The sequence below is a fragment of the Lycium barbarum genome, chromosome 10, assembly GCF_019175385.1.
Source record: "Lycium barbarum isolate Lr01 chromosome 10, ASM1917538v2, whole genome shotgun sequence".
Lineage (NCBI taxonomy): Eukaryota > Viridiplantae > Streptophyta > Magnoliopsida > Solanales > Solanaceae > Lycium > Lycium barbarum.
Genome location: NC_083346.1, coordinates 69,046,405 through 69,068,842, shown reverse-complemented (window position 1 = coordinate 69,068,842; position 22,438 = coordinate 69,046,405). Strand labels below are relative to the sequence as shown.

The 22,438-nt window shown below is 41.2% G+C and overlaps 1 non-coding gene across 1 annotated transcript; it reads right to left on the bottom strand.

The window, feature by feature from the left end:
• Positions 1-396: 396 nt before the first annotated feature.
• LOC132616348 (small nucleolar RNA R71) lies at positions 397-503 on the bottom strand. Its single transcript, XR_009573136.1, has one exon. It is a non-coding gene; the product is annotated as a small nucleolar RNA R71 (small nucleolar RNA).
• Between the last annotated feature and the right edge of the window lie 21,935 nt (positions 504-22,438).

Below are 22,438 nucleotides of genomic sequence, written 5' to 3'. Positions count from 1 at the left end.
GTGAACCCACCTGCACCAGAAGAGGACGAAGAGGAGAATATATTTGCGGAATTCATCAATGAGGCTGATTATGCTTCTGCTGTGGTCCCTCATAGGACTGGAAATGCTACGTTCAAAATTGATAGTTCTATCTATCAGCTGCTGAAACTTGAAGGTTATTTCCGAAATTCTTTGGAGGATTGTCCACTTCGACATTTGAAGAACTTCCTGCATGTGTGTGCTCAACAATCCCAAGGTGCTGTTTCTGCTGATGCACTGCGGTTACGGGTCTTCAAATATTCCTTGGCTGGCCAAGCAAGGGAATGGTATGAAAAGCTTCCTAGCAATTCTATCCATACCTGGAGCGAGCTAGCCAACACATTTCTGAAGAAGTGGTTCCCACCGAGCAAAAAGGCTAAACTTCGAGATAAGATCTTTGAGTTCAAACAGCTCCCGGGGGAACAATTATATTCAGCATGGGAGCGGTTCAAGTATTATCTAGCTCAATCTCCAACTCACGGGTCTCCGGATGCTATTCTCACGGAGAAATTCTACAAGGGCTTAGATACAATGAATCAGATTGCTGTCAATACTGCCGCAGGAGGATGCTTCATGGACAAGTCATTTATCGTTATCACCCGTTTGCTTGATAAACTCACCACCCACAATCAAGCTTGGCATTCAACAGATAGTGAGAGTCTCTCTTATGGTAGTCCATCACTAGCTGCTGTTGCAAAAGAAAACCATGAGAGAGATCATGCCTTTGCTCAATTGCAAACCACGGTGGATCTATTATCGAAGAAGTTGGCAGAAAAGGATGCACAGGGGGTTAATGTTGTTGAGGAGTTACCACCTCATCCATAGGGAATGTATCAAGTCCCTGAGGGGATGTACCAAGATGGGCAATAACAGTATGAAGATGCTAATTATGTCAACAACTCGCAAAGGGTTTATCAAAGGCAAAATTATCAAGGTCCGGGTCATCACCCATGGCAAAAGCCTCAACACCAATTTCAAGGGAACAATTATAGCAGAAATGATCAGGGAAATCCAAATCAAGGGAATTACAATAACAATAATTATGGCAACAACAGCTCAAACCCCTACATTCCACCAAGGGGGGCAAGCATCAAATTCCCAACAGTGGAGAGACAATTCAGCTAGCAACTCTGCTAGTAATGTGCCTAATGATTCTGCAAAGCTGAAAAGTATGATGCAAAAATGCTAATGAATCAGGACAGAACAGAGAGCACAATCAAGGGAATGTCTCAGGTTCAACTATCTCATTCAGCTTCCATTCAGAAGCTTGAATCGTAATTCAGAGACCTTTCTAGAGAAGTGCACACTCCTCAACGTGGACAACTACCAAGTGATACAGTTCCAAATCCGAAAGGTAATGGGGTAAACTCTGTGGAGCATATAGGTGCTATCAGCACCCGAAGTGGAAAAATACTTCAAGGTGCTGATAAAAAGGTGATTGATCTCAAGCCAATTGTTGAAGAAAAAGCACAACCTGATATATCTGATGTTATTGTGGATGAAAAAACAGAAGAGGAAGTCCCTATTATAGCTGAAGAGGAGCAGAATCTTGATAATCTCAAGGCACAAGCAGAAAAACAGGAAAAGGGGAAGGCAAAACGTTTTGGCGCTCTACGCCCTTTGAGCCAATTGTTCAAATCTTTATTTCCTGTTCCTCAAAGGCTAGTGACGAAAACAAAAGATGAAAAGTGCTTGCGATTTTATGATCAACTCAAGCAGTTGACGATGGACATTCCTTTCATGGACGTTGTCCAAGAAATGCCTAGGTTTGCTAAGTATTTGAAGGATCTCTTAACAAAGAAGAAGAAGCCATTGAAACAAGACACCGTGGGTATCACTCATCGCGTTAGTGCCATTATTTCCAAGACCATCGTGCAAAAAAGGGAAAATCCTGGAGAATTCACCATTCCATGCACCATAGGGCAGCAGGATTTTGCTAAGGCTTTGTGTGATAACGGGGCTAGCACAAATCTTATGCCCCTTGAGATTTTCAAGAGATCAGGATTAGGGATACCAAGGCCAACTACCATGAGGTTGCAGATGGCTAACAGATCGATAAAAAGGCCAGTGGGGGTAGTTGATGATGTGCTTGTTCAAATCGGGGAATTCCTACTGCAGGCAGATTTCGTGATTCTTGACTGCGCTATTGATCAAGAAATTCCTATTATTCTGGGGAGACCTTTCCTTGCGACAGGGATGGATCTTATGGATTCCGAGAAGAATGAAATCAAGTTCCGGGTGAACGATGAGGAGGTGACTTTTCACGCTAGGAAGGGTATGAAATTACCTAGTCTTTATCAAAGTATTTCAGTCATTAATTCTGTTGATGTGGTGGATGAAGCGGTACAATTCAAAATGGAGGAAGAATGCTTGGGTGAAGCATTATCGGCCATCTTGGTGAACTTTGATGCAGAAGAAATGGAGGGATATATTGAGACAGTGAATTCACTCACCGGTCTGGGATCTTACTCTTATGACCCCAATAAATTGTCTCTTTATCTAGAGAAACGAACAACTCCTCCAGCAAAACCATCAATTATTGAGCCACCGAAGTTGGAACTCAAGCAACTTCCATCCCTTCTTAAATATGAGTTTCTTGGAGCAAATGCCACACTCCCAGTTATTGTGTCATTACTTCTGAATGAGGGCCAAAATCAAAGACTCATCGTAGTTTTGAGGAAGAATTTAAGAGCTTTGTGTTTGACTACTGCAGACATCCGGGGGATTCCCTTCGGAATTTGTGAGCACCGAATTCAGTTGGAGGAGGAAAGTTCACCAAGTGTTGAGCATCAAAGAAGATTAAATCCACCGATGCAAGAGGTGGTAAAGAAAGAGATTATTAAGTGGCTAGATGCGGGGATGGTTTACCCGATTGCCAATAGTTCATGGGTAAGCCCAGTCCAGTGTGTGCCAAAGAAAGGGGGCATCACCGTTATCCCTAACTCTAAAAATGAGTTGATTCCGACAAGAACGGTCACCGGTTGGAGAGTGTGTATGGACTACCGGAAGCGAAACACTGCATCTTGTAAAGATCATTTCCCTATGCCTTTTATTGATCAAATGCTTGATCGACTAGCTGGAAGGTCTTATTATTGTTTCCTGGTTGGGTACTCAGGTTACGACCAAATCAACATTGCATTGGAAGACCAAGAAAAGACTACTTTCACTTGTTCCTATGGGACATTCGTTTTCAGCCGAATGCCATTTGGTCTTTGCAATGCCCCAGCTACTTTCCAACGATGCATGATGTCAATATTCTCCAACATGGTTGAAAACTTTCTTGAAGTCTTCATGGATGATATCTCTGTGGTGGGAGATTCATTCGGTGAATGTGTAGACCATCTTGATTGGGTGCTACAAAGGTGTGAGGAGACAAACCTCGTCCTCAACTGGGAAAATTGTCATTTTATGGTGAAAGAGGGAATTGTCCTTGGCCATAAGATTTCCGAAAGAGGGATTGAGGTTGATCAAGCCAAAATCGATGTGATTTCAAAACTCCCTCCACCCATTTCAGTAAAAGGAGTTCGGAGTTTCTTGGGACACGCCAGATTCTATAGAAGATTTATCAAAGACTTCTCCAAAATTGCAAACCCAATGTGCAAACTCTTGGAAAAAGAGTCCAAATTCAATTTTGATGAGATGTGCATCAAGGCTTTCGACGAGTTGAAGCTGAAATTAACCTCCGCACCTATTGTTGTGTCCCCGGATTGGTCGTTGCCCTTTGAATTAATGTGTGACGCTTGTGGTCTTGCAATTGACGCTGTGCTTGGTCAGCGGCTTAACAAAATCTTGCACCCAATTTATTATGCCAGCAAAACACTGAATGGAGCTCAACCGAACTATAAAGTAACAGACAGGAACTACTTGCTATTGTTTATGCCTTTGAAAAGTTCCGGGCTTATTTATTGGGTGCCAAGGTAGTGGTTCACACTGACCAGGCTGCCTTGCGCTACTTGATGGCTAAAAAGGATGCTAAGCCTCGGCTGATAAGATGGGTGTTGTTGCTACAAGAATTTGACTTTGAAGTCAAAGACCGAAAAGGGTCAGAAAATCAAGTAGCTGACCATCTCTCCAGACTTGAAGCACCGGGGAGACCGATTGATGTGCTGGATATTGATGACACTTTTCCGGATGAAAGGGTCTTAGTAATCTCCAATGATGTGGCACCATGGTATGCCGATATTGCCAATTATTTTGTAACTGGCATTGCTCCTGAAGATTTGAAGGCATATCAAAAGAAGAAATTTTTGAGAGATTGCCGACAGTATTATTGGGATGAGCCTTACTTATTCATGACTTTTGTTGTCAATATGATCAGAAGATGTGTGGCTGAATCTGAGGTGATGGATATTTTGAAGGCTTGTCATGATTCTCCAGTTGGTGGGCATCACAGTGGAATAGAACTGCAGCCAAAGTGCTAGAGTATGGCTACTGTTGGCCAGCCATCTATCGTGATGCGAACATGTTGGCACGTTCTTGTGATAAATGCCAACGCCAGGGCACAATAGGTCGGAAGTATGAAACACCGATGAATTTTGTGCTTGAAGTGGAGCTCTTTGATGTATGGGGCATTGATTTTATGGGGCCCTTCGTGAGCTCATATGGCCTAAAACATATTCTTGTTGCAGTGGATTATGTCTCCAAGTGGGTGGAGGCGGTAGCCTTGCCTAACAATTATGGTAGGAGAGTCAATGCCTTTCTAAAAAATAACATCTTTACTAGATTTGGCACTCCTAGAGCTATTATTAGTGATAGTGGTTCTCATTTCTGCAACAAACCATTTGCTGATCTTCTTGAAAAATATGGCGTGCATCACAGGGTTGCCACTCCCTATCATTCTCAGACGAGTGGTCAGGTTGAAGTCTCCAACAGAGAGATAAAAAGCATCTTGGCAAAGACGGTCAATGTGAATCACACTGACTGGTCTAAAAAGTTGGATGATGCTCTATGGGCATATCGCACAGCGTTCAAAACGCCTATTGGGACTTCACCGTATAAGTTGGTATTTAGGAAGGCATGTCATTTGCCTATTGAACTTGAGCATAAGGCATTTTGGGCATTGAAGAAGCTGAACATGGATTGGCATGAAGCAACAAAGCTGAGGTTGTTTCAAATCAACGAGATGGATTAATTTAGGTACAATGCCTATGAAAGTGCAACACTGTACAAGGAAAAAATGAAATACTATCATGACTCGAAGATCCTCAAAAGGGATTTTCAGCCGAAGGACTTGGTCTTGTTGTACAATTCGCGCCTAAATTTCTTTTCGGGCAAGTTAAAGTCTCGATGGTCATGTCCGTTTGAAATCGCAAGTGTTTCCCCAAATGGAAGTGTCATTGAGGTGAAAACCAAAGATGACACTCGAACTTTTAAAGTGAATGCACAAAGAGTAAAGCATTACCATTGGTGTATTAATAATGGTAAGGTGGTTGATAGGTATCGTTTGAAATACGGTTCCTGAACTGGAAATGGAGGTATCACGTCGAGCCGTGACGTTAAACCAAGCGTTGTGTGGGAGGCAACCCACATTTAATGCTTTATAAGTAGTTTAAATTTTGTATTACCGTTGTTTTCTGTTATGTTTTAATGTTTGTTGATGTGTTGCAGAACCTAAGTATTGAACCCATAAATTGCCAGGACAGCAGTTACACGACACATTCGACGGACCGTCGATCTGATCGACGAAACGTCGAATGCACCGTCGAGTGGATCGCCTGAAATATTGGTCATTGGAAATAATGGCAATTTGATGACAGGTTTGACGCTCCGTCGAACTGATCGACGGTCAGTTTGACGGGCGTTCTTCTCTCTTTTTCATTTATAAAAAAAAAAATAAACTCGACGGAGGGGGTGTTCAATCGACGGAGCGTCGATTTAATCGACGTTCCATCTTTTTAACGCGACGGTTCAGAAACGTGGGTTTATAACCCACGTCCATTGCACTGCTTCTTATTTTATATATAACGTCTCTCTTTCCCTCTCTCTCTCTGTCTCTCTCTCTCTCTCACTACCACCTCTCCCCCTTTTCCATAACTGCTACCCCTACCCCACCCACTTTCCCCTTCCTTCACCACCCCACTACCGCCACTTCCCCCCTCCCCCCCGCCCTAATACTCTGTCCCTCTGTGTGTGTGCTTCTTCGGGTGTTTTTTTTTCAATTCTAGAAAGTTGAAATCATATTCATTCTACTTCAAGGTATGTGACTTACTGGATTGTGTGCTCCCTTGTGTTGTTTGTTTTTGCATTCCATGGCTTGTTTTGCTTATTTTTGATTGTTTTCCTTCTTTTTGCATCATTTTATTTTCGCCTGGTATGCTCATATTTTTTGCTGGGGGTGGTTTTTTGGTTTGTTTGTGGTTGTTGGGTCATTGATCTTTAACCGAGTCGGAGGGCATTACGACAAACACACCTCATTCATGAGGTTGTTGTTGTTTTCCCACCAACTGTTCGATGAAATGCCAAAGTATGGCATTGTGTGTCACGATGGATTGGAGGGCATTATGACCTTCGAGTTGTTTTGCCTGCCAAATGTTTTCCCTAGTCTAACCCAAGCCAACATGGGGTGAAGTCTGAGTAACCCCAAAATCCATGATGATTGGCACATCGGCCAAAGAAGTGTATGGGATCTGTAGTTTTAGCATGCTTAAACATTCGACGCTCAGTTCGACGGCCCGTCGATTCAATCGACGGACCGTCCTACTCAATGTCAAATGAGCCTTATCAAAAGTTCTTAACCAAAACAACATCGACGGTGGATTCGACGACCCGTCGAATCGATCGACGGGGTGTCTTTCCCACCGTCTTTCAGTTGAAATTTCCAATGGCTAACAAGAGATCAATGGCCCGTCGAATCGATCGACGGGGCGTCTTTCTCACCGTGTTTTAGTCGAAATTTCCAGTGGATAACAAGAGATCGACGGCTCGTCGATCAATTTGACGGGAACTTCGACGCTCGGTCGATCTGTTCGACGACTCTTGTAGCACATCGACGGACCACTGGCAGCTTTAACATTATCGCATGTCTTGTACTTTTGTCTGATTCTGTTATGTTTCTATGGTTGTCTTAACAATGAAGTGTGTTCTTTTCTCAGGTATGCCTCCAAAGAATCCAATTAAGCGGGGTGGTGGTCCCAGAAAAGGCCGAGGTCGGGGTCAAACAACCCTTACTCTTAGGGATGAACCCTCTGACTCTGACCGACAAGCGGTAGTCCCAACGACTAGATCGAGGGCACAGACCTCCACGCCCCAAGCAGAATCACCCACTTTACTCTCCTCTCAGTCTACAAAGGGGACTTCATTCTCCACATCCGCTGATTCTAGCAATGCAGCAACAGAACAACCAGCCGCTCCTGAGCGGAATTCAGATGAGGAGCAAGAGCGGCTGCGGCTGCAAAAGATGGAGATAGCCGCAATCCGCTTCCCCTATGAAGGGTGCCGCAAGTACTATGTAAAAGGGGCTACTACAGTCAGCGGGGGTAATCCGAGGAGAAATATTCAAGAAAAGAACAAATCAGTATGAGCGGCTTAGAGAGCTACCCTCGGATTACTGATCTCATCTAGCACTATCATCTTGAGGCATTCACACAGCCTCTGGGGGATTATTTCCTGACCATGGTTCGGGAATTCTACGCTACTTACAGAGTAATGCTGGAGCAGCGCCACAAGAACAAGAGAGCTTTGAAAGTCGCCCCTCCATTAGACACAGTGTATGTTCGGGGTGTCCATGTTGACATCTTTGCCCGCACAATCAACCGGTTTTATTTTGGTGATGACTTCGTGGCACCGACCACAATGGAATATGATGATAAATTTGAAAGAAGGGCTGAGCAATCTGTACGGGAATGGTTTGCGACGGTAATGGCTAGAGGGCCGGCGAACTAGGCCCCATGGGTAAGAAACTTGGCTGCCAAAATCCATAAGGCAGATATCAGCTTGGAAGCTAAATTTTGGTAGAATTTCGTCATATATCGGGTTCTGCCCACGGGAGCAGACAACATAGTCACGCCGGACAGAGCAGTGGTCATGGCTGCTATGCTATCTAGGTACCCAATAAACTTGGGTGATCTGATCAGTAGAGCCATTTGGGCACGCGTACCACAGGAGGCGACAACCTTGATATTCCCGTGCCTTATCACGCAGTTATGTAGGTTGGCCCAGGTGAGGCACATTGATACATTTGCAGCTACTCTTACCGCAACAAAGGTTTACGACATCACACGGAGTAGGGATGAGACCCTCCGTACATCTCAGGCCACCAGTGCTTCATTGCTAGATCTCATGGGTGAGCAGGCTGAGCATGTCATTGATTCAGTCCCTCAAGGCACAGATGATATAGGCACGGAAGGACTGTCCACAACAGAGGCCTCCACACCATCTGTAGCTGATGCTACCCCTTCTTCTGAGGCACCACCTCGGCCTGCTGTTCTATCTGCATCTCCTATTCCTCCGTCAACCGCAGCATCAGCTTCCGAGGATCTCTTTATCCTCAACAGAGCCAACTTCAGAGAGTTTGCAATCAAGGCAGAGCGTGCTGATCAGCAGGTGACCCAGATATTACAGCAGTTGGGTAGGTGTGTCCGAAAAGAGATTGCACCGGAGTTGGAGCCTCTTCAGGAGGCTATGAAGAGACATCATGCTAGGGTCAATGCACGACTTGACAGTTTATAGATGCGGATACTCACTATTAAGAAGAAGAGTGATTCTGGTACTTCGGGAGATTTGAAGACTGGGCTTGACCAGCTCCGAGATGAGATTGCGGCCCTTCGGACAAGAGAGCAGGTTATTGTGGATGACCCGACACCACCTGCACCAGTCGCCAGCATTTCCGATTTGATCCAAGTAGTTGACTTGGTGACTGAGGATGAGCCTAAGGAGAGTCGCAAAAGAAAGAGGCTTGTCACATTGGCTGATGATGAGGATGAGGACAATGAGGATGACGACCTCCAGCTTCAGGAGGGTACTCGGCGGTCGCGCCTGGACATGAGGTTCACCAGAGCATCTTCCAGCACTAGTGCTATCCCAGCTCCAGTCAGACCGATCACGATAGCTCCTCAGGACCTGCAGCCACAGAGCCAGTCAGTTCCACCGCTTCAGTCCACTGAGCCAGAAGTAGAGAGGGCCCCCATTCGCACTGCTACAGAGGAGACACCTCAGCAGCAACAGCAGGATTAGAGCATTTCAGGTCGACCTCACCACCATAGGGTGATGGTATGATTTTTTGATGCTTTGGGGACAATGCATCATCTTTTTGCTGGGGGTGGGGTAACCTGATGTACTTTGCAGTATACATTTGTTAAATTTTATTTAAAGTAATTGTGACTTTCATGGTTGTTGTATTGTGAACTTTTGGCATGTATTTTGAAGACTTTCATGTTTGTTGCATTGTGAACTTTTGGCATGTATTTTGAACGAAAAAAGATATTTGTGAACTTGAAAAGGGATTGATTTGAAATTGACCCCTCCAAAAGTTTATTGAGTATCTCAGTTTGTAATGAATTGACATGTATGATTCTTTTTGTGACATCATAGATATTAGAGTGTGGATGAATTTAGTGTTCAAATCCTTATGCCATTGTGAGTGTGAGAACTTCTTGTGTTCATTGTTAGCATATGTGGATCCAGAACTTGCCTGGTAGGTCAATATTGCTTAGGATAGTCAGTTGTGAAGTGATCATAGGCTTTCCTTCTAAATAGTCACGTCAGCCTTAAAAATCCCAAAACCTGTTCTATATGAAGATCACTAGTTCCCACGTTGAGCCTTTGAATTTTTCTCTTGATTAGATGTAACAAACCTTTTCCCCACTTTATGAATTCATTCCATCTTTGCACCCATTCCCTCCTTGACACTATTAGAGAAAAGAGGAAAATCGCCTAAGCTGGGGGTGGTATATGTGTGAAGTAAAGGCCAAGAGCCTAAAGCTGGAGGTGTGTGAGTTGCATAGTCGAGAACTGAATGTGATAGCAGATTAAATTTGAGAAACAAAAATTTCATGTATATATATGTATATATATAGTTTTATAATAATAATAATAATAATAATAATAATAATAATAATAATAATATTGTCTCATAAAAAGATTGTAAATTCTAGTAAGAGTAAAATCACATCTTAGTCATGAGTTAAAGAATGAATAGATTGGGCATGAGAAGAAATGCCAAAATCTGTAGTGTTGAGGAGGATGAGTCACTAATTCTGTTACACCTCGGAAAATTTTTCGTTGGTACGCAAGTGGATGAACTAGTGATGAATATGAGTGCATGATGTCTATGAGCAAGAAACGCCGTTTGATGACCTTAGGCGAGATTTCGAAAGTATCCGATGTGAGACGAGGAAGTTGGCTAAGTTAAGACGAGATACAAGGTGAGCAATGCATGTGCATGGACGGGGGTGATTAAAATGAGAAGTCTAAGAAATATGGGAAGTTGCAGAATTGCAACTACCCAGTGGTCGTATTGCAAAATACGGACCGTAAATTGCTATACGGTCCGTAAACTGGCAGTCGTAAATGTTACGTCCCGTATTTTTATACATTGGGACAACCCGGATTAACTATGACAATTAAGGGCCAAGACTATTCCGGGATTTGAAGTCGGGACTTTTGACCATTTGATTTTATTTTGAGACATAAGTTGAATATGAAATTGAGGGCATTGGACACTTAGGAAAAATTGGGACCACAATTCATAAAATTGGAATTTAAAAATCTTGCACCAAAAGCCATGGTGGCCGTGTGGACTTGAAATGGTCCCACACATTGTGTGGCCAATTTTAATTGGTCCAACACATGTGTGGGCCATAAACAAAGGGAGATATTTGTGGATACTTAAAAAAAAAGAAGACTAAGTCATCTTTCTCATTTCCCACTTCTACACTTAAAGAAAAATAACAAGACTTGGAGAGCCTCCACTCCCCCATGGTTCTCGGCCACAACCAAGAAAAATCAAGTCCCATTTTTGCCTCTCTAAAATTATTTCTTTGGTATAAACCCACTATTTGGAGGTCCCTAAGTAGCGTGGAAGTATTGTTTGGGTCATTCAACCACTCATTTTGCCCATTTGCAAACCCTAGCCTATTGGTGGATTGGAGAATAAAGGTGAGTTCTAATCTTGTTTTTGGAGTTATAAATGTTGTAAACATATTGTGGTATGCTAAAATGGATAAAAATCATGAAATATGAAATGTTGAAGTTGGGTCTTGTGTTGGGTGTGTTGATCTTGTGAAGTATATGTGCGTGGTGTGGTATTGGGTTGATGAATTAATTGCTTGTAGCATATTGATTGTCGTAGAGTGGAGAAGAGAATAAAAATCATCGATACATGTATATGTGTAGTGTAGCCGTGTATATAGCCTCCAAATGGTAGCAAAGAATGAATTAATATCGCTTAGCGTCGTAATGGTTGTTGTGATGATTTGTATGTTGGAAATGAGAGTTAAATGTCCCGAATTGATATAGTAAGCGTTGTGGACTGATTTGGAGAACTTTGTGCATTTAATGCAATCCTTATATATGAGAACCATTAACATATGAATATGTGTAGTGTGAACGAATGTGAGTCATAGATTATGCCGAATATCGCATTATTATCGCTTAAGCGCTTTCGTGTCGTCGTTACGAATTCTAGTTTGGAATTGAGCATTTAATGACTTAAGATTGATGTTGAGATTGTACGGGCTGATTTGAGGGTTATTGTGCGTTGATGTAATTTGTATATTTTATGAAAATGGTATTGTTATATTGTGAATTGTGATACAAAACATGAATTGAGAGTCGGAAGTGTGCCCAGTGGGCTGCTCATGGGTAGGGGCTGTTTTCGGCCAAAAATTTGGAGAAATTGTGGATTGTTGGAAAAATTATGTGAATTGTTTAGAATGTTCTCGAATGTTGTTAGTATGAGTTTGGGTTAATAATCGAATGTACGAACGATATTGTGGCTTGAAAGTAAGCCATTGAATTGAATAATTGGAAAGTTGTCGAATGGTGTAAAAGAGAGCTACTATTATTATTTTGCCTTTCGAATTGATTATCGATGTTTCTAGGTTGGTTATTGTGGTTGTTGTTGTTGATTTTGAGCGAGTTAAATTCTCGGGATGGCCTATTTACAGGGGAAATGCTGCCGAATTTTCTGTAGAATTTAATGATAGTTGGAATAAATGGCTTAAGTGCCTATGTTTAATATTGGATGTTCGTTGGCATATTTGTAGACCTTGGGGAGCCCGAGGCGTAGATTGGAATTTACTTTAGATTGGCCATCTTGGAGTGCGTACGAGGTATGTAAAGCAACCTACCTTCTTTTTGGCATGTCTTAGTTTTACATAGGCTAGATTAGAGCCTTAAGGAAATTCCAAATCCGAAATCCGAGCATGATATGATCTATATATGTTCCTTGGCACTCTTATGTATGATTTGATGAAATATGAACCTTTATGTATTTGAAATAATCGCTTTCCGAACTTTGCGCAAAAAGGTTTCACTTTAAAGAACTTCGAAATTTCTGAATGCCATACATTTCACATAAATGCTCGGATTGCTCCAATATTTTTATAAAAGTTTGCATTATGTATGATACGTATGTTTTCCATAGGCGGGCCCGACTTGGGTAAATACCCGTCCTTGGGTCCCGCGACTTTCCTTTATGTAAATCAGAGAATCTTTGAAAGAATTTGGTATGATTATTATTCCGATTTCAAATATGATCATTTTACTTATGTTTGAATTTATGATAATGATTTTATGCATATGACTACTCACGACTCTACTCGTGCATTCTATTATTCCTTACGCCGAGTCCCGGGCCGGTTCTGTTGTCGTGCGCATTTTGATATACTCCGGAGTTATGCTGTGTTTATGGTTCACCGAGCTACTCGCAAAAGAGGGTCGGGTTCCACCTATATTTGGTGTTATGCTGTGTATGGCGTTATGTTGTGATGTGATATGTGACGGGGATACGGAGATTTGATACTTTCTGGTGTTATGCTGTGTTATGGCGCCATCGACGGGTGGGCGACCATATTCTTCTGTACCCTATGCATTACTTACATATTTTTGAAAGTAAGCAAATTTTGATATGTTGGATTTGCACTTATGTTTGGTACTTCCATTTCGTTTATGTCTCAGATTTGCTTTCTGTATATTCTGCTTTGCATACTCAGTACATATTTCGTACTGACCCCCTTTCTTCGGGGGCTGCGTTTCATGCCCGCAGGTACAGACGCACAGTTTGGTGATCTACCCATTTAGGACACCCTTTTCTGCTGTTTGGAAGTGCTCTTCTCATTTCAGAGCACACATTTTGGTATATATTCGTTCGCTATGTATATATGTATTTGTTCAGGGGCACGGCGGGGCCCTGTCCCGCCATATGATTCGGTTTGTCTGTTTAGAGGTCTGTAGACGTATTTGTGGGTGTGTGTGCCTACTTCTGTACGGATGTGTTTGCATGACTCTATTCGTTATGGCAGCCTCGTCGGCGTGCATTTTGTATATGTTTGTGGCTGCCTTGTCGGCGTGCATTTGTATATGCGTTTTGGGCCGTTGTGCCATTTGACAGCCTTGTCGGCTTTTGACATATTTGATAGCCTTGCCGGCTTTTTGATATATGTGCATATGTTCGGCGATGTATATTCCGCTGCCTCTTCTGATTCTGATATAATATTTTGTACGCGCAATCGCGCAAGGTAATATTCGTTCTCAACTTTTGTTTAAAAATGATGATTTAGTTTGTATGTCCGTTTGGGTGCCCAAGTAGGGCACCAGTCGCGGCCCACGGGGCTGGGTCGTGACAGAAGTGGTATCTGAGCGGTTTGTCCTTGGGATGTCTACAGGCCGTGTCTAGTAGAGTCTTGTTTATCGGTGTGTTGTGCACCATATCGATAAACATGAGGCTACAGGGCATTTAGGATGTTTCCTTTCTTTGAATCTTAGATCGTGCGATAGAGCCAGCCGTAGGAAATGAATCTTTTTCTGCTAACCTTTAATTTCAGCTGAGGACGGTATCGACGTAAGAAAGTGACCGTTGATATTGGAAGCTATACCGTACACAGGTAAGAAATGGTATGAAAGATGTATGTCGGGGAAGCTATTTGAAGTATGACGGAAATATAAAGTTGAAGATTGAAAAGAAAAATAAACAGGAAGATGTCACCGGTGCCGTTTGAGTTGGGCACGTGAGGTAAGTCGCGACATCTGTGTACTTTTGTTTGCAATTGTTAGTCCTGTGTGGCTACGATATGATATATAAATACGTATATGTGTTGTCCCTGTGAGGCATGGTTGGTATTTCCTGTGTACAGGTTTTGGGATAGTAAGAAATACAGAGGAACCTCTGCCCAAATTTTGCCAGAAATATAAAGAGAGAAAATGAGATATAAGTTCTTAACATGTTTTGAAAGTCGATACCGATAGGGTGAATCTGTTATGTTGGATTACAGTTAAGAGGTACCCTCCATGGCATTCGTAAGAAGCATTATCCTTGATTGGGAAATTTTATTCCGAGAAAGCATATATGAGTAGCAAATTCGTAATTTATCTAAATGAATCAGAATATGTTCCAACCACATGTTGCTTCAGAAAAGCTTATGTGAAAGGCAAAAATGTCCAACGATTAAGTTTCGATTCATTTGAAGAATACTAAATGTATAACAGGCAGTTGGGAATTGAATGATTCACTTACGACTCAAAAAAAAAATATATGTATAAATATGGAGGTAATTATGTGAATTAAGTACCAACGGATTTCGCGATGTTCGTCGGATTTTAGTGTTCTTTTGCTGGTGGTTGGAGAATGCCTTACAGTAATATTTTATCAGCCTTCATCGACTAATTGGAGATGGAATTTGTAGAATAAAAACTTAAATTTGTGGGCTGTTTAAAATTATATATGTATATGCATGAGGAGAAAAATATTGAGGATTTACAGGGGGCGACACGGTGACTATATAGTCAGAAAAGTAAAAGAATTCTCTCTAGATCGGGGTGGGACCCGCTACGAGAACGTTTTGAAAGTTGTTAAGACCCCGATTTGCCTTAAATTACGTGATAAAAGTCGTGCGAGGAAATTGATGCAATTATACCGGCCTTAGCGTGTCTAAATGCATTAAAGTTGTAAGGTTAAGCGTGCCAGGGCCAGAGCAATTCTGGGATGGGTGACCCCCTGGGAAATGTACAAAAATTTTCGCAAATATGGACATAAGAGACAAATAGGAAATTTGGAGTAACCAAAAAGGAAATTAGAGTATGTGGAGTGATTAGAAACTTTATAAAGGTCGCGTGGGCTGAGACGGATTAGATTAGTGAAAAAGGGAGAAAGAGCAACGCAGCTCCAGAATTAGAATGAGTTTGAACAGATGATTGAAGACGCTTTGTAAAAGAAATGCTAGTGATATATATATATATATATATATATATATGTATGTATGTATAGGACTCCCCATTTATAACTATGTCGATCGCTTAGTGAACCTTAATAGTCAGCGTTATAATATATGGGAGAATAACAGAATAGAATTTATGAGACAAAGTGAAAGGTATGATACAGATGTTACGAGATAAACAGATATTGGTTTTGCTATGGGTTGAGATTGGAAGATGCTAATACGACGATATTTTGGAAGGAAAAGAGAATAATTGAGTGGAAGGTAAAGAGATCAAAGTGTTAGCAAAAGTGAACCGTAAGAAACGTAATTAAGCAGAGCTTCTAAAAGCGTCGACGGGCAAAGCACGAAATTACTTGCGAAAAACGAACTGGAATGTAATAATGCAGGGCAAAAAAAAAAAAAACCTATGGCATGGAATGATGAATCATGCGAATATTAAGTAATTTGACTATCGAGAAAATAGAACGACGGATAAGGAACGGGTATGAAGGAAGGATATGATTATTAAAGGATAAATTGCTATATTAATTAAATTATTCGAGTGCCAGCTATCAGATAAGATTTGTACTTTATGAATGAGAATTTCATCACTTCGTAATTTTGTTAAGATCTCGTACGAAGGTAATCAAGTTATAGATTATAAAGGAAAAACATGGATACGGTATAAGCACAACCCCAAAAGAGGGGGAGCGGAGGAAAGTGAAGTAAAATAAGTAGAAATAGAAACAATTGACACACAGAAGATTAAAGCGATCAAAAGTTGGCCTAGGTCTTCGACATAGACCGAAATACGCGGTTTTTGGGGATTAGCTAGGTATTACAGAAAAGTGGTGAAGGACTTTGCTTCTATTACGGCACTATTAACGAAGTTAACTCAGAAGGCCGTGAAATTTCAGTGAACCGGTACGTGTGAATACAGTTTCCAGTAACGGAGGAAAAATTAATTTCAACTCCAGTCTAGCTCTTCCTGAAGGGACAGCCGGGTATGTTACTTATTATGGTGCTTTTGGTATTGGGATAGATTATGAATTAGTGCAGCACAGTCAAGTTATGGCCTAAGCTCCCCGGCAGTTCAAATCGCACGAAGGAAATTATCCCATACATAATCTGGAATTAGCCGCGGCGATTCATGTTTTGAGAATGTGGCGGCATTACTTACATGGGGTCTACGCTGGTATTTATACGGACCATAAGAGCCCCAGTATATTTTTAAGCAAAAGGGAGCTAAATCTGCGGCATAAATGGCTTGAATTATTGAAAGATTATGATGTCGATATTCTATATCATCCCGGAAAAGCCAATGTGGTAGCTAATGCACTTAGCCGTAAGTCCATGGGTAGTTTGACTGATGTACAGTTTGATGAGAAAGAATTGGTTCGTGGAAATTTATCAGTTAGCTAGCCTTGGAGTCCGTTTGGTCGATTCTGGAGATATTGGGATTTTGTTCGAGAAGTTGCTGAATCGTCGATTATAGAAGAGGTAAAACAACATCAGTTTGAGGATCCTATCCTTGTACAATACAAAGATACGACCTTTGATAAAGAAAAGACTTAGTTTGAAATTTCGTCTGAAAGGGATATTATTATACGGAGGCAGATTATGTGTGCCTGACGTTGCAGGGCTGTGATGATCAATTATGGGCGAAGCACTTAATGTTCGACATTCTGTTCATTCTGAATCCACAAAAATGTATCATGATCTAAAATATTTATGCTGATGGGATGGTATGAAAAAGGGACACTGCAGAGTTCGCTGGCCAATGTCCAAATTGTCAGTAAGTCAAGATCGAGTATCAAGGGCCCGACTGGTTGCTTCAGGAATTAGAAACTTCAGTTTGGGAACGAGGAACGATTCGCATGAACTTCATTATAGGCTTACCGCGCACTCAACGCGGATACGATTCTATTCGGAGTATTGTTGATAGATTAATGAAATCAGCCAATGTTCTTCCAGTCAGGACTACTTGTTCGGCTGAAGGTTATGACAGAGTGTATATTAATGAGATAATAAGACTTCATGGGATTCCTATATCTATTATAACCGATTGAGGTGCTCAGTTTACGGCTAACTTCTGAAGATCGTCCCAGGAAGGACTGGAGACTCAGATGGGTCATAGCACAATATTTCATCCTCAGTCCGACGGACAGGCCGAGTGTGCTATTCAGATACCGGAAGATATGCTATGGGCCTGTGTTATTGATTTTAGAGGTTGTTGGGGTGATCATTGTCGCTAAGTGAATTTGTTTATAATAAAAATCGTTATCACTCCAGTATTCAGATGGCACCATATGAGGCTTTGTATGGCAGGAAAAGCAGATCTCCGATTGGTTGGTTTGTCGTGGGTGAGATTCAGTTAATTGGTCCAGATTTGATCCAGCAAGCAGTCGATAAAGTGAAACTGATTTGAGAGCGACTATTAGCAGCCCCGAGTCGACAGAAATCTTATGCTGATAAACGACGTCCACCGTTAGAGTTCCAGATTGGCGATTGGGTGTTTCTGAAAGAGTCACCTATGAAAGGCGTTATGAGATTTGGCAAGAAAGGAAAGCTCAGTCCGAGATATATTGGGCCTTATCAGATTGTTCGCAAAATAGGCAAGGTGGCCTATGAGTTGGATTTGCCAGCTGATTTGGGAGCGGTACACCCGGTATCCCATGTTCCTATGCTTCGTAAATATATTGGTGACCCTTCTAAAATTTTTCCTACAGACGATATACAGGTCACCGAGGAGCTATTTTATGAAGAGCAACCTATAGCCATATTGGATCGTCAGGTAAGAAAGTTGCGGAATAAAGATGTGGCTTCTGTTAAAGTACTGTGGCGGAATAATAATAACCGCGAGGAATTAACCTGGAAGGCTGAGGAGCAGATGATGAAAAAAAAATATCCTCACCTATTTTCGGCACCTTCAGGTAATCCAAATTCTTTGTTTGATTTTGTTGATTTGTGATCGATTTGTATATGATGGCTATAAAAGAAACTCCCCCGAATTTGAGTAAGATTAGTAGCATTAATCCAACATTCGAGGAAGAATGTTCCTAAGGGGGAGAGGATGTTACGTCCCGTATTTTTATACATTGGGACAACCCGGATTAACTATGACAATTAAGGGCCAAGACTATTCCGGGATTTGAAGTTGGGACTTTTGACCATTTGATTTTATTTTGAGACATAAGTTGAATATGAAATTGAGGGCATTGGACACTTAGGAAAAATTGGGACCACAATTCATAAAATTGGAATTTAAAAATCTTGCACCAAAAGCCATGGTGGCCGTGTGGACTTGAAATGGTCCCACACATTGTGTGGCCAATTTTAATTGGTCCAACACATGTGTGGACCATAAACAAAGGGAGATATTTGTGGATACTTAAAAAAAAAAAGACTAAGTCATCTTTCTCATTTCCCACTTCTACACTTAAAGAAAAATAACAAGACTTGGAGAGCCTCCACTCCCCCATGGTTCTCGGCCACAACCAAGAAAAATCAAGTCCATTTTTGCCTCTCTAAAATTATTTCTTTGGTATAAACCCACTATTTGGAGGTCCCTAAGTAGCGTGGAAGTATTGTTTGGGTCATTCAACCACTCATTTTGCCCATTTGCAAACCCTAGCCTATTGGTGGATTGGAGAATAAAGGTGAGTTCTAATCTTGTTTTTGGAGTTATAAATGTTGTATTCATATTGTAGTATGCTAAAATGGATAAAAATCATGAAATATGAAATGTTGAAGTTGGGTCTTGTGTTGGGTGTGTTGACCGTGTGAAGTATATGTGTGTGGTGTGGTATTGGGTTGATGAATTAATTGCTTGTAGCATATTGATTGTCGTAGAGTGGAGAAGAGAATAAAAATCATCGATACATGTATATGTGTAGTGTAGCCGTGTATATAGCCTCCAAATGGTAGCAAAGAATGAATTAATATCGCTTAGCGTCGTAATGGTTGTTGTGATGATTTGTATGTTGGAAATGAGAGTTAAATGTCCCGAATTGATATAGTAAGCGTTGCGGACTGATTTGGAGAACTTTGTGCATTTAATGCAATACTTATATATGAGAACCATTAACATATGAATATGTGTAGTGTGAACGAATGTGAGTCATAGATTATGCCGAATATCGCATTATTATCGCTTAAGCGCTTTCGTGTCGTCGTTACGAATTCTAGTTTGGAATTGAGCATTTAATGACTTAAGATTGATGTTGAGATTGTACGGGCTGATTTGAGGGTTATTGTGCGTTGATGTAATTTGTATATTTTATGAAAATGGTATTGTTATATTGTGAATTGTGATACAAAACATGAATTGAGAGTCGGAAGTGTGCCCAGTGGGCTGCTCATGGGTAGGGGCTGTTTTCGGCCAAAAATTTGGAGAAATTGTGGATTGTTGGAAAAATTATGTGAATTGTTTAGAATGTTCTCGAATGTTGTTAGTATGAGTTTGGGTTAATAATCGAATGTACGAACGATATTGTAGCTTGAAAGTAAGCCATTGAATTGAATAATTGGAAAGTTGTCGAATGGTGTAAAAGAGAGCTACTATTATTATTTTGCCTTTCGAATTGATTATCGATGTTGCTAGGTTGGTTATTGTGGTTGTTGTTGTTGATTTTGAGCGAGTTAAATTCTCGGGATGGCCTACTTACAGGGGAAATGCTGCCGAATTTTCTGTAGAATTTAATGTTAGTTGGAATAAATGGCTTAAGTGCCTATGTTTAATATTGGATATTCGTTGGCATATTTGTAGACCTTGGGGAACCCGAGGCGTAGATTGGAATTTACTTTAGATTGACCATCTTGGAGTGCGTACGAGGTATGTAAAGCAACCCCCTTCTTTTTGGCATGTCTTAGTTTTACATAGGCTAGATTAGAGCCTTAAGGAAATTCCAAATCCGAAATCCGAGCATGATATGATCTATATATGTTCCTTGGCACTCTTATGTATGATTTGATGAAATATGAACCTTTATGTATTTGAAATAATCGCTTTCCGAACTTTGCGCAAAAAGGTTTCACTTTAAAGAACTTCGAAATTTCTGAATGCCATACATTTCACATAAATGCTCGGATTGCTCCAATATTTTTATAAAAGTTTGCATTATGTATGATACGTATGTTTTCCATAGGCGGGCCCGACTTGGGTAAATACCCGTCCTTGGGTCCCGCGACTTTCCTTTATGTAAATCAGAGAATCTTTGAAAGAATTTGGTATGATTATTATTCCGATTTCAAATATGATCATTTTACTTATGTTTGAATTTATGATAATGATTTTATGCATATGACTACTCACGACTCTACTCGTGCATTCTATTATTCCTTACGCCGAGTCCCAGGGCGGTTCTGTTGTCGTGCGCATTTTGATATACTCCGGAGTTATGCTGTGTTTATGGTTCACCGAGCTACTCGCAAAAGAGGGTCGGGTTCCACCTATATTTGGTGTTATGCTGTGTATGGCGTTATGTTGTGATGTGATATGTTACGGGGATACGGAGATTTGAAACTTTCTGGTGTTATGCTGTGTTATGGTGCCATCGACGGGTGGGCGACCATATTCTTCTGTACCCTATGCATTACTTACATATTTTTGAAAGTAAGCAAATTTTGATATGTTGGATTTGCACTTATGTTTGGTACTTCCATTTCGTTTATGTCTCAGATTTGCTTTCTGTATATTCTGCTTTGCATACTCAGTACATATTTCGTACTGACCCCCTTTCTTCGGGGGCTGCGTTTCATGCCCGCAGGTACAGACGCACAGTTTGGTGATCTACCCATTTAGGACACCCTCTTCTGCTGTTTGGAGTGCTCTTCTCATTTCAGAGCACACATTTTGGTATATATTCGTTCGCTATGTATATATGTATTTGTTCAGGGGCACGGCGGGGCCCTGTCCCGCCATATGATTCGGTTTGTCTGTTTAGAAGTCTGTAGACGTATTTGTGGGTGTGTGTGCCTACTTCTGTACGGATGTGTTTGCATGACTCTATTCGTTATGGCAGCCTCGTCGGCGTGCATTTTGTATATGTTTGTGGCAGCCTTGTCGGCGTGCATTTGTATATGCGTTTTGGGCCGTTGTGCCATTTGACAGCCTTTTCGGCTTTTGACATATTTGATAGCCTTGTCGGCTTTTTGATATATGTGCATATGTTCGGCGATGTATATTCCGCTGCCTCTTCTGATTCTGATATAATGTTTTGTACGCGCAATCGCGCAAGATAATATTCGTTCTCAACTCTGTTTAAAAATGATGATTTAGTTTGTATGTCCGTTTGGGTGCCCAAGTAGGGCACCAATCGCGGCCCACGGGGCTGGGTCGTGACAGTAAACTGCCATGCAAAAGCTTCAGCTTTCTGCCCAGCCGAGAAATGGTAAACTACGACCAGGTTTACGAACCGTAAAGTGATTTACGGCCCGTAAGCCATGGTCGTAAATCACCATGCATGCAGCCTTAAGTTTCTGGTTCTGCTTAAGCTTAAAGACGACCCCGAGGGACGGTCCGTAAACCTCCATGGACGACCACTGTTCACCCAACACAGATTTTTCAATTCATTAAATATGAGGATCAAGACTTGTATTATTTCATTTTCCACATTACACCACTTCTCTCTAGAATCATCTCTCTACATTTATTTAATAAGTTTTCAAGGATTATAAGTCCCCAATAACATAAACAAGTGAATCAAGTGTAAGCAAGCCATTAAATACCATTCAAGTCAAGAAATGCAAATGGAGAAAAACTAGGGTTTGGCTCAAAGTGGGGTATTATCAACCAAAGCTTGTTCCTACAACTTCTAAGGTAAGATTCATGACTTATACATGATGTTTAAGGTATTGGAGAATTAAAATACATGGATTGTAGAAAATGTGGTCAACTAGGTCATGAATGGTGAATAGTGACATGTTGAGGAATAGTTTGAATTGAATTATGAATGTTGTTGTGTTACGATATGAATGTATTATAAATGGTACTAAGATCATGAACTCGACACTTTAGACGAATGGACGAAGTTGGAGGTCATGACCATAAATATGGGAGAATTAGA